At 41.6% G+C, this 12220-nt stretch overlaps 1 protein-coding gene across 1 annotated transcript in view; it reads left to right on the top strand.

The window, feature by feature from the left end:
• The window catches only part of BEND6 (BEN domain containing 6), a 60668-nt gene extending 49251 nt beyond the window's left edge, over positions 1 to 11417 (top strand). Inside the window, exon 7 of the mRNA XM_027958483.3 lies at positions 10188 to 11417. The gene's annotated coding sequence lies outside the window, so the exon portion shown is untranslated. The remainder of the gene's footprint in view (positions 1 to 10187) is intronic.
• Positions 11418 to 12220: the final 803 nt, after the last annotated feature.

Genomic DNA, 12220 nt, shown 5'->3' with positions numbered 1-12220 from the left:
GTTAGCTCCAGGACTTACCCACCCACCAGCCAGTCACCACTAGTCCCGGGACCCCTCAGGCTGAACAGGGACCTGGCCCCACCCTCTAGCAGGCTGGCAGAAGCCCTGGTACCCCCAAGGCCAGAACCAGCACTGGGGGCCCTGGACCCACAGCCAGCATGCCAAGACCACACCTGACACCAGTGGGCGGGCACAAGCCTCAGAATCCACTGGGCCCCACAGAGCCTGTCCTGGATCACCCTAAGCCTGCAGCCAGTTCACCAGGATACTGCCTTGCCCAGTGGCTCAGCATAAATCCCAGGGCTCCGCAGGCCTGGCAGCCAGCTGTGCCAGGATGTGGCCCTTTCCACCAGGAGCCAGTAGCTTCTGCAGGCGGCAGGGCCTGGCAGCCAACTGGACAAGGGAGAGTCGCATATACCAGCATGCCCACAGCATGCCCCACCACGACGGGAGGGCCCACTCAGCCTACATGGGGCACCCTGAGAGCACACAAGGGGCCTGCGCTACTGGTACCCACAGCGTGTCTCCTACATAAGTCTACTTCTCCAAAATGTGGATGGAAATGTAAGCAAGGGAACTTCCATTCCACTGTCAGCCAACTTCTCAACAGAAACTATGCAGGCCAGGAAGAAGTCGCACAGTATAGTCAAAGTGATAAAACCCAGAAACCTAGATCAAAATAGTCCACCCATCAAGGCTCTCATTGACATTTGGAGGAGAGAGAGTTTACCAGGCAAGCGCCACACTCTTCCTCTTCACTTTCTGCCATTATATCATTTGCATACCTGAGGTTGTTGATATATCTACTGGCAATCTTGATTCCAGCTTATAATTCTTCCAGCCTGGCATTTTATATGATGTACACTGCAAAGAAGTTAAATAAGCAGGGTGACAATACGCAGCCTTCTCATACTTTTTTCCCAATTTTGAACTAGTCCATTGTTCCATGTCCCATTAACTGTTGCTTCTTGACCTGCATACAGGTTTCTCAGGAGGCAGATAATGTGTTCTGATATTCCCATCTCTTTAAGAATTTTCCAGTGTCTTGTGAGCCACACAGTGAAAGGCTTTAGCATAGTCAATAAAGCAGAAATAGATTCCAAATTTCCTGGAATTCCATGAAATTCAAGGGAGAGAATTGTTGTGACGCAATGAATTCCACTGTGATCCAACAATTCCATTCTGTGATCCAACGAATGTTTAAAATTTGATCTCTAGTTCCTCTGCCTCTTTGAAAACCAACTTGGAAATCTAGAAGTTCTTGGATCACATACTCCTGAAGCCTAACTTGAAGGATATTGAACATAACCTTACTAACATGTAAAATGAATGCAATTGTACCCTAGTTGGAAAATTCTAAAAGAGAGCATTGCCCTTTTTTGTGATTGGAATGAAAACTGACCTTTTCTAGTACTGCGACCACTATTAAGCTTTCCAAATTTGTTGTCATATGGAGGGCAGCACTTTAACAAAATCATCTTTTAGGATTTGAAATAACTGGAATTCCATCACCTCCACTAGCCTTATTCTTAGTACTGCTTCCTAAGGCCCATTTGACTTCCCACTCCAGGATGTTTGGCTCTAGGTGAGTAACCACATCATTGTGGTTATCCAGGTCATTAAGACCTTTTTTTTTTCTGGTTGACTACAGCTTTTCTTAAAAACATGTAAAACTACTCCCACTTGTGAGTTAGTATATCTACATTATTACCTTTAATTGCAATCTACTGTTTCATGTTATACATCACTATAGTTTATTTATTAATTTTTTGTGTTTTTTTTTGTTTGTATTTTAGTTTATTTATTTTTTCATTGAAGGATAATTACTTTACAGAATTTTGTTGTTTTCTGTCAAACTTCAACATGAATAAGCCATAGGTATACTCTACACATGGACATCACCAGATGGTCAACACTGAAATCAGATTGATTATATTCATTGCAGCCAAAGATGGAGAAGCGCTATACAGTCAGCAAAAACAAGACCGGGAGCTGACTGTGGCTCCGATCATGAGCTCCTTATTGCCAAATTCAGACTTAAATTGAAGAAAGTAGGGAAAACCACTAGACCATTCAGGTATGACTAAATCAAATCCCTTATGATTATACAGTGAAACTGAGAAATAGATTTAAGGGACTAGATCTGACAGATAGAGTTCCTGATGAAGTATGGACTGAGGTTCGTGACATTGTACAAGAGTCAAGGATCAAGACCATCCCCATGGAAAAGAAATGCAAAAAAGAAAAATGGCTGTCTGGGGAGGCCTTACAAATAGCTGTGAAAAGAAAAGCAGTGAAAAGGAAAGGAGAAAAGGAAAGATATAAGCATCTGAATGCAGAATTCCAAAGAATAGCAAGAAGAGATAATAAAGCCTTCCTCAGCAATCAATGCAAAGAAATAGAGGAAAACAACAGAATGGGAAAGACTAGAGATCTCTTCAAGAAAATTAGAGATACTAAGGGAACATTTCATGCAAAGATGGGCTCGATAAAGGACAGAAATGGTATGGACCTAATAGAAGCAGAAGATATTAAGAAGAGGTGGCAAGAATACACAGAAGAACTATACAAAACAAATCTTCACGACCCGGATAATCACAATGGTATGATCACTCACCTAGAGCCAGACATCCTGGAATGTGAAGTCAAGTGGGCCTTAGGAAGCATCACTACGAACAAAACTAGTGGAGGTGATGGAAATCCAGTTGAGCTATTTCAAATCCTGAAAGATGATGCTGTGAAAGTGCTGCACTCAACATGCCAGAAAATTTGGAAAACTCAGCAGTGGCCACAGGACTGGAAAATGTCAGTTTTCATTCCAATCCCAAAGAAAGGCAATGCCAAAGAATGCTCAAACTACCGCACAATTGCACTCATCTCACACGCTAGTAAAGTAATGCTCAAAATTCTCCAAGCCAGGCTTCAGCAATACATGAACCATGAACTTCCAGATGTTCAAGCTGGTTTTAGAAAAGGCAGAGGAACCAGAGGTCCAATTGCCAACATCTGCTGGATCATGGAAAAAGCAAGAGGGTTCCAGAAAAACATCTATTTCTGCTTTATTGACTGTGCCAAAGCCTTTGACTGTGTGGATCACAATAAACTGTAGAAAATTCTGAAAGAGATGGGAATACAGACCACCTGACCTGCCTCTTGAGAAACCTATATGCAGGTCAGGAAGCAACAGTTAGAACAGGACATGGAACAACAGACTGGTTCCAAATAGGAAAAGGAGTATGTCAAGGCTGTATATTTTCACCCTGCTTATTTACCTTATATGCAGAGTACATCATGAGAAACACTGGGCTGGAAGAAACACAAGCTGGAATCAAGATTGCTGGGAGAAATAACAATAACCTCAGATATGCAGATGACACCACCCTTATGGCAGAAAGTGAAGAGGAACTAAAAAGCCTCTTGATGAAAGTGAAAGAGGAGAGTGAAAAAGTTGGCTTAAAGCTCAACATTCAGAAAACAAAGATCATGGCATCTGGTCCCATCGCTTCATGGGAAATAGATGGGGAAACAGTGGAAACAGTGTCAGACTTTATTTTGGGGGGCTCCAAAATCACTGCAGATGGTGACTGCAGCTGTGAAATTAAAACACGCTTACTCCTTGGAAGGAAAGTTATGACCAACCTAAATAGCATATTCAAAAGCAGAGACATTACTTTGTCAACAAAGGTCCATCTAGTCAAGGCTATGGTTTTTCCAGTAGTCATGTATGGATGTGAGAGTTGGACTGTGAAGAAAATTGAGCACGAAAGAACTGATGCTTTTGAACTATGGTGTTGGAGAAGACTCTTGAGAGTCCCTTGGACTGCAAGGAGATCCAACCAGTCCATTCTAAAGGAGATCAGCCCTGGGATTTCTTTGGAAGGAATGATGCTAAAGGTGATACTCCAATACTTTGGCCACCTCATGCGAAGAGTTGACTCATTGGAAAAGACTCTGATGCTGGGAGGGATTGGGGGCAGGAGGAGAAGGGGACGACCGAGGATGAGATGGCTGGATGGCATCACCGACTTGATGGACGTGAGTCTGAGTGAACTCTGGGAGATGGTGATGGACAGGGAGGCCTGGCGTGCCACGATTCATGGGGTCGCAAAGAGTCCGACACAACTGAGTGACTGAACTGAACTGAGGATTAGTTCTCTGATGGTCTGGGGTCTTGGAGTCAGTGCCCCCACTCCAACGGCTCAGGGCTTGATCTCTGGTCAGGAAGGAAGATTCCAGAAGTGGTTTGTTATGGCATTAAGTGAGATTAAAACAAATACTCAAAAACAAGGAACCAAAGATGAACCCCAGACAAATGGCAGTTACAAAATCAGGCAAAATAATTAAAATAATGGAATATACATATACACCCATAAGCAAAATGAGAACAGTCCAACAAAAGTGAAATACAATAGATTGACCTGGCAAACAAAGGAAACCAAAAATTATATCTACCAGTTAGGAACAAAGCTAACTAAAGCACAAACTGGAAAACAAAACTAGAGCAAGGTGCCAGTTGAGGATTAAAGCAAAGAAAACAAAACTAGCAAATATATTGAGAGGAAAGTAAAGGAGAAAAACAAAGAAAGAATAAATATTCAAAGTTAAATAGAGGTAGATAAAGAAGATTCATATACATTAAAGATTAACTGCAAGGGGGAAAGAACAGTAGGAAAAAGCAAACAGGAATAAATGTAGAAAGAATAATAATAGGTTTAAAAATAAAAATTTAAAAAAAAAGAAGAGGAAAGAAAAAAGAAGAAAAGGAAAGAAAAAACATAAAATAAAGAAAAACTCCACAGAATTGCAAAGGCCCAATGTAGAAGCAGAGGTTTATAACAACAATAAAAAGTGTGATTGAAAGAAAATAACTCAAAAGCTTGATTAGCTTTCATAGTGCCAATAAAATCAACAACTACAACAGAGGAGGGGGGAAAGAGGGGGAAAAAGAGAAAGAAAGAACATCCAAAAGAACCACAGAGCAAATGTTCAGTTCAGTTCAGTTCAGTTCAGTCGCTCAGTCGTGTCCGACTCTTTGCGACCCCATGAATCGCAGCACGCCAGGCCTCCCTGTCCATCACCATCTCCCGGAGTTCACTCAGACTCACATCCATCGAGTCCGTGATGCCATCCAGCCATCTCATCCTCAGTTGTCCCCTTCTCCTCCTTCCCCCAATCCCTCCCAGCATCAGAGTCTTTTCCAATGAGTCAACTCTTTGCATGAGGTGGCCAAAATATTGGAGTTTCAGCTTTAGCATCATTCCTTCCAAAGAAATCCCAGGGTTGATCTCCTTGTAACAAATGTTTTTCTTGAGTTACTGCTGTCAGGGAGTCATAGTCCACCTCACCTCCCTAGGATGCCCTACAACACTGTGCTGATCTCTGGACCTGCTGTGGGGGCTGCTCAGATTCTAATCTGGTCCTACTCCTGTATCTTCTTGCCTCCAATGTCCACAGCTATCAGAACTAGTGCATTTTCTTTTGTGGGAGTTCTCAAGGTCCTTTTATCTATTCCATAGACACAGGGTCTGCCTAGTTGATTGTGTGGATTTAATCTGTAGCTTGTACAGCTGGTGGGGAGGTTTTGGGTCTTCTTCCTTAGCCACACTGCCCCTGGGTTTCAACTGTGGTTTTATTTCCGCCTCTGCATGTGGGTCGTCCACTGGGGTTCGCTCCTGAGGCTGCCCTGGAGGCCTTGGGTCTGCCCCTGTGAGGGCCACGTGTGGAGGTGGTACAGCTGCTTGAGTCTCAGGGGTTCTGGCAGCAACAGTACTCGGTGGGGTTGGCGGCTAGGGCGGCAAGAAATATAGTGCTCTAGAAGGGAATGGCAACCAGCATTGGCCAGTACACTGCAGTATTCTTGCCTGAAGAAACCCCCTGGCAGAGAAGCCTGGCAGGCCACAGTCCACACGGTTGCAAAGAGTTGGACACAACTGAAGTGACCCCATGTGCATAGGCTTTTCTTCGCCTGTGGCAGCTCTGCCCCAGTGAGGGTTGAGTGTGAAGGTGGTGCAGCTACTTGGGTCGCGGGAACCCTGGTGGCGCCAAGTGTGCAGGGACATGGACTGCCTCAGCCCCAGGAGTTATGGTGTTATTAGTCTCTTTTTGAGCCTCTGCTGCTAAGTCGCTTCAGTCATGTCCGACTCTGTGCAACCCCAAGACAGCAGCCCACCATGCCCCGCCATCCCTGGGATTCTCCAGGCAAGAACACTGGAGTGGGTTGCCACTGCCTTCTCCAATGCTAGTAGCTAGCAATCAGAAGGCCTCTTTGGCTAGTCTTTCTCCATAGCTCTGCCCATTCAGGCACTTAGAGTGTTCCCTTGCCTGGGGTCCTTCTATGTTGTTCTGAGTGTCAGGCACATAGAGGGGCCCCCCTGACTAGGGTCCTACTCTGGAGATCAGCATGTCAGGCACTTAAACGGGCACCCTGGGTGGGGTCTTAACTCTAGTTCCGTGCATCAGGCACTTGATGGGCCATCCTGTCTATTGATCAGCTGCCAATGCCAACGTGTGGGGAGAGAGAGGCTATGGTGATGGCTCCACTCCCTACGTGTGACTCAGCAGTATCGCCTTGCTTCCATGGCTGCCTGGCTTTCCTTCACAGGCATTTCCCACCACAATCTCCTCCCTCACATCCTCTCTGTCCGTCTCTCCCCTGAGGTTGCTCCACAATCCCTAAGCTCCAGCTCCCAGCCACTGCACCTTCTAAGTAAGGGACCTGTGTCCCTGTCCAGGGTATGTATGGCTGCAGCAAGGACTGTCTGATTCTTATTCCATTTAGGCTGATACAGATCAACTGTTTCACTCTCAGCCTTAAATATGTTTTTCCTCTGACTCAGACAATTGCGCCGATGTGGGGATCAGACCCCTGCTTCAGTTCCACCACCCACTGAAGGCAGGTCCAGACCTAGTAACACTCCTGTTTTTCCCCCTAGTTCCTTCATCCTGACAAGTTTTGCATGGTTCTATATATTCTTTTCCACTGGTCAGATGCTCCTGTCCACTCTCAGCTGGTGGTCTTTATGCATCTCTGTGTGTGAAGGTGTATTCCTGATGTATCCGTGAAGAGAGATGTACTCCGTGTCCACCTCCTCCCCCGCCATCTTGTTCTCCAAGACCTTTTTTGTATAGTTCTGTGTATTCTTGCTACCTCTTCTTAATCCCTCCTGCTTCTACTAGGTCTTTACTATTTCTGCCCTATATTTTTCATTTTCTTGCATGAAACAGTCCCTTTATATCTCCAGTTCTCTAGAAGAGGTCTCTAGACTTTCCCATTCTTTTATTTCTTTGCACTGTTCATTTAAGAAAGCTTTCTTGTGTCACTATTCTCTGGAAGCATTCACTGGGTATGTCTTTCCCTTTCTCCTTCACCTTTCACTTCTCTTCTTTGTTTCACAGACAAAACTCTGTGAGCCTTTGACCTGGTTCATGTTGTACTCCAAGGTCAAACTTGTCTGTTACTCCAGGTATCTCTTGATTTCCTACTTTTGCATTCCAATCCCCAGTGATGAAAAGGGCATCTTTTTTGATGGTACTTCTAGAAGATGTTGTAGGTCTTCATAGAACCAGTCAACTTCACCTTCTTTTGCATTACTGGTTGAGGCATAGACTTGGATTACTGTGATGCTGAATCAGTTGCCTTGGAAATGAACCAAGTACATTCTGTCATTTTTGAGATTGAACTTCAGTGCTGCATTTTTTATTCTTTTGTTGGCTATGAGGGCTACTACATTTAGTCCACTGGATTCTTGCCCACAGTAGTAGACATAATGGTCATCTGAGTTAAATTCACTCATTCCTGTCCATTTTAGTTCACTGATTCTTAAAATATCAATATTCACTCATACCATCTCCTGCTTCATCACATCCAATTTGCTTTGATTCATGGACCTAACATTCCAGGTTCCTATGCAATATTGTTCTTTACAGCATCAGACTTTACTTTCACCACCAGACACATCCACAACTGAGTGTCGTTTCCAGTTTAACCCAACTGCTTCACTTCATTCTTTCTGGAGCTGTTAGTAATTGACCTCCTCTCTTCCTCTGTAGCATATTCTGATCTGAAAGACTCATCTTCCAGTGTCATATCTTTTTGCTTTTTCAGACTGTACATGGGGTTCTCACAGCCAGAATACTGAAGTAGTTCTTCTAAAGGGACTTCTCTAAGTGAAAAAGAAAAACCAGAAACTCCAAAGAAAAAAAAAGAAAGAAAACCAGAAAATAGAATTATATTTCTAGAAAAACAAGAAAGATAAAATTTCACAAGGAAAAAAAACTCACCAGTAAGAGCAAACAGACAGTAAAGGAAGTATACCCACCACTTATAATGCTAGTATGAAAGTTAAAAGACAAAATCATCCATATTGAATAGTTAAGGAGTACACAAAATACAAAGACATAAATATGATGTAAAAAACATAACACGCTCTGGGGAGGAAGTAAAAATGTAGGATTGTTAGAATGTGTTTGAATTTAGGAGATTATCAACTTAAAAAATTATCTATATATATAGGTTGCCATATATAAACCTCGGGCTTCCCAGATAGCTCAGTGGATAAAGAACCTGCCTACAATGCAAGAGACATGGGATCAATCTTTGAGTTGGGAAGATCCCCTAGAGGAGGGCATGGCAACCCACTCCAGTATTCTTGCCTGGGAAATTCCATGGACAGAAGAGCCTGGCAGGCTACAGTCTGCTGCTGCTGCTAAGTCGCTTCAGTTGTGTCCGACTCTGTGCGACCCCATAGATGGCAGCCCACCAAGCTCCCCCGTCCCTGGGATTCTCCAGGCAAGAACACTGGAGTGGGTTGCCATTTCCTTCTCCAAGGCATGAAAGTGAAAAGTGAAAGTGAAGTCACTCTGTTGTGTCCGACTCTTCGCAACCCCATGGACTGCAGCCTACCAGGCTCCTCCCCCATGGGATTTTCCAGGCAAGAGTACTGGAGTGGGGTGCCATTGCCTTCTCCAAGGCTACAGTCTATGGGGTCACAAAGAGCTGGGTACGACTGAAGTGACTGAGCACGCTCATATAAACCTTATGGTAACTAAAAACACAAATCCATAATACATTACCCCACAAAAGAGAAAGGGATCCAAACGTAACTCTAAATATAGTCTACAAACCAGAGAGAAGAGAGCAAAAGAAGAGCAAAGAAAAAACAAAAACAAAAAAGAATAATGAAAGAAACTATGAACAAGACAAAAAGTCACCCTACTGAATGGGAGAAGATATTTGTAAATGATATACTCCATAGGAGTTAATATCCAAAATACAGGGAACTCATACAATTGAACATCAAAAAAACAAACAGCCCCATTAAAAAATGTATAGAGGACCTGAATAGACATTTTTCCAAAGAAGACATACAGATGGCTAAAAGGCACATCAAAAGATGCTCAGCATCACAAATCATCAGGGAAATGCAAATCAAAACCACAATGAGATATCATCTCACACCTGTCAGAATGGCTATTATAAAAAATACAGTAAATAACAAGTGTTGGCAAGGATGTGGAGAAAAGAGAACCCTCATGTACTGCTGATGGACTGATAAATTGGTACACCCTCTGTGGAAAACAGTATGGGGGTTCCTCAAAAAATAAAAAATAAAACTACCATATGAGCCAGCAATTCCACTTCTGGGTATTTTTCCAAGAAAAACAAAAACAGTAATTAGAAAAGATGTATGTACCCCTGTGTTGATAGAAGCATTATTTACAGTAGCCAAGCTTGGAAGAAGCCTAAATATTCACTGACAGATGAATGGGCAAAGAAGATATGAGATATTTATATATATACATATATATAATCTCATATGTCTATGAAAGAGGTAAGGTAGGTTTGGGAAATTTCCTAATATTTAAACACTCAGCGAGTATTACTGAGGAGTGACAAACAGAACTGTAAATAATTTTCTAATATGGGTATGTGGGGATTATTCATTTCCCTTTGTGTGTTCAAGTTTTTTAAAAAAGTCATTTGAGATTAAAAATATATGTTAAATATTTTAGTTGTTACCTATGCAGGAATTCTTCAGAGTAGATCATAAAATAATTCCTTTGCCACTGAGCTATCAGAGAAGCTTATTAAAAAAAAAACAAAACCTAACAACTGTTAAAAATAAAAGTACTATTTAAGAACTCTCACATAAATATGTTCTTTTTTTTTTTTTACTTGCTTCTTATAGGTATCCTAGGTTCCTGAAACAAGAGCGCCTTCAGTTGTAAGTCTAATACCGGCTCTTGCTGGAGACTCTGCTGCCTCCCTGGCAGTGAGCACAGGGACAGGCGCAAGGCCAGGCTAAGAGGACATTGCTGGCCGTCCTACTGGAGCACAAGCTCATGAAGAAGCTGCATGTAGACGCCACCCTCAGTACCAGTGATGCATCAAACCAGAGAGTTTCTAGCAGGCCCACGAGCATGCAGTATAGTTTCTTGGAGATATGCACTTTCCTGCCCCAAAGTGCTTCCCTGTATAGCTAATCCAACAGGATAATCTGAGCTCTTATCATAACAACAAAAACTTTAACCCCTAAGATTCATCATTGTCCTGATCAATCCCTGTTCATTTATTATTGCCAATGACTCTCCATTTTAGCTTCTGGATCTTTAGTATAAGCACATGTTTGGAAAAGTAAACAGTGAAAAAAATCAATGTTCACAAACATGAGAGCAACAAACTCAGCCTAAAATCTGATCATCATACCTAATGAACTACTAGTATTTTAGCAATAAGATTACATAAAATTCATAAAATAAGAATCTGAGAAAATAAGAACAGGAAGACCTTTTCATTTTAATATAAACTATTCCACTGTATTCCTGAAAAAGAAATAAACCCAAATTTTTGATTGTTAAAACATGCATCAACTTTTTTAAAAAATCTTTTTTATGTTTGTCTGTTTACATGCTTATTTTTATTGCATAAAGTATATTAAATGCATGTATGTAATATAAAGCATCAATATCATCTAAAACATTGTATATAAGATAAAAGCCTTTGTTTTTTGTTGGTTATACTGCTACATTGCTTAGTTTTAACTAATTTGTTTTCATAGTTTCAGAGGAGAAAATAAAAATGGGTTTAGTAATTAGGCACATACACAAATACCATTTTGTAAATGAATGAAAGATAAAATATTCTTTATCAACAGATTTCTCATTTGACATCAGGTTGTCACAAGTGACAATTGTGCAGTGTCAAGCCATGCTTCTTCAGCACAAAAGGCCATGCTCAGACTTGGAGAAGAGGATGCATAAGATAGTTACAAGTCCAGTACTTTGGACCCGGGAACATTCCATAACGGTTGCTCGATAACAATGTGATTGTACAAAATAAATATTCTTAAGAAAATAACTTAGGTTGACATTTGCTACTTTTAACTAAATATGAATAAATTTCATTGAAAATATAAAAACCATTTGCTTGTTTCTTATTAATGTGAAAAATCCAGGGAGAATATAATTTTCTAGGCTGATAGTTTTTTTACGTAACATAGGGTTGCTTGTGTTTGTATCTTTTCAAATCATAGTTCTGTCTGGATATATGCCCAGAAGTGGAATTGCTGGATCCGATGGTAACTCTAATTTTAGTTTTTTGAGGAATCTCAATACTGTTCTCCCAAGTGGCTGCACCAATTTACATTTCCATCAACAGTGTAGGAGGGTTCCCTTTTCTTCACACCCTCTTCAGCACTTATTATTTGTAGACTTTTAAAAAAGATTTTAAAAAACTAAAAAACTGAAAAGCTTCATATATTTAATGACTGTTTATGCTTGTCAAATAAGAGCTGAGGTGAATTTTTTTTCTAAATTCAATATCTGCGATGTCATTGTTTGCTCTCTGGGTTTCAAGTGTGTGGTCACCTGATAGACCATCCACTGGAAGTGTATGTCCATGTTCATTCTTTGGACCCTGGTCACTGTGGGGAGGGGAGGGGAGGGGAGCCTGGCAAGGGCTAATCGTCCTGGGGGTCAATAACAAATATCAGTGCTCCTGTTAACCTTGTCGTAGTCAAATAGAGGGTCAAAAAGTCAACATGTTGCAGGAAGTTCCAAATGTGAAAATTAACAAAGCAGTTGAAAGCTACAGCTAACACTATATTTCATAACGGAAGACAGAATGCTTTCTCTCTAAAGAAAGAACAAATCAAGAATGTTCATTCTCACTACATATAGTCAAGATTATGTTGGAGCTTCTATCTAGTACAGTAAGCCAAGG

The sequence above is a fragment of the Ovis aries genome, chromosome 20 (genome assembly GCF_016772045.2).
Source record: "Ovis aries strain OAR_USU_Benz2616 breed Rambouillet chromosome 20, ARS-UI_Ramb_v3.0, whole genome shotgun sequence".
NCBI lineage: Eukaryota > Metazoa > Chordata > Mammalia > Artiodactyla > Bovidae > Ovis > Ovis aries.
This window is presented reverse-complemented; position numbering and strand designations above follow the sequence as displayed.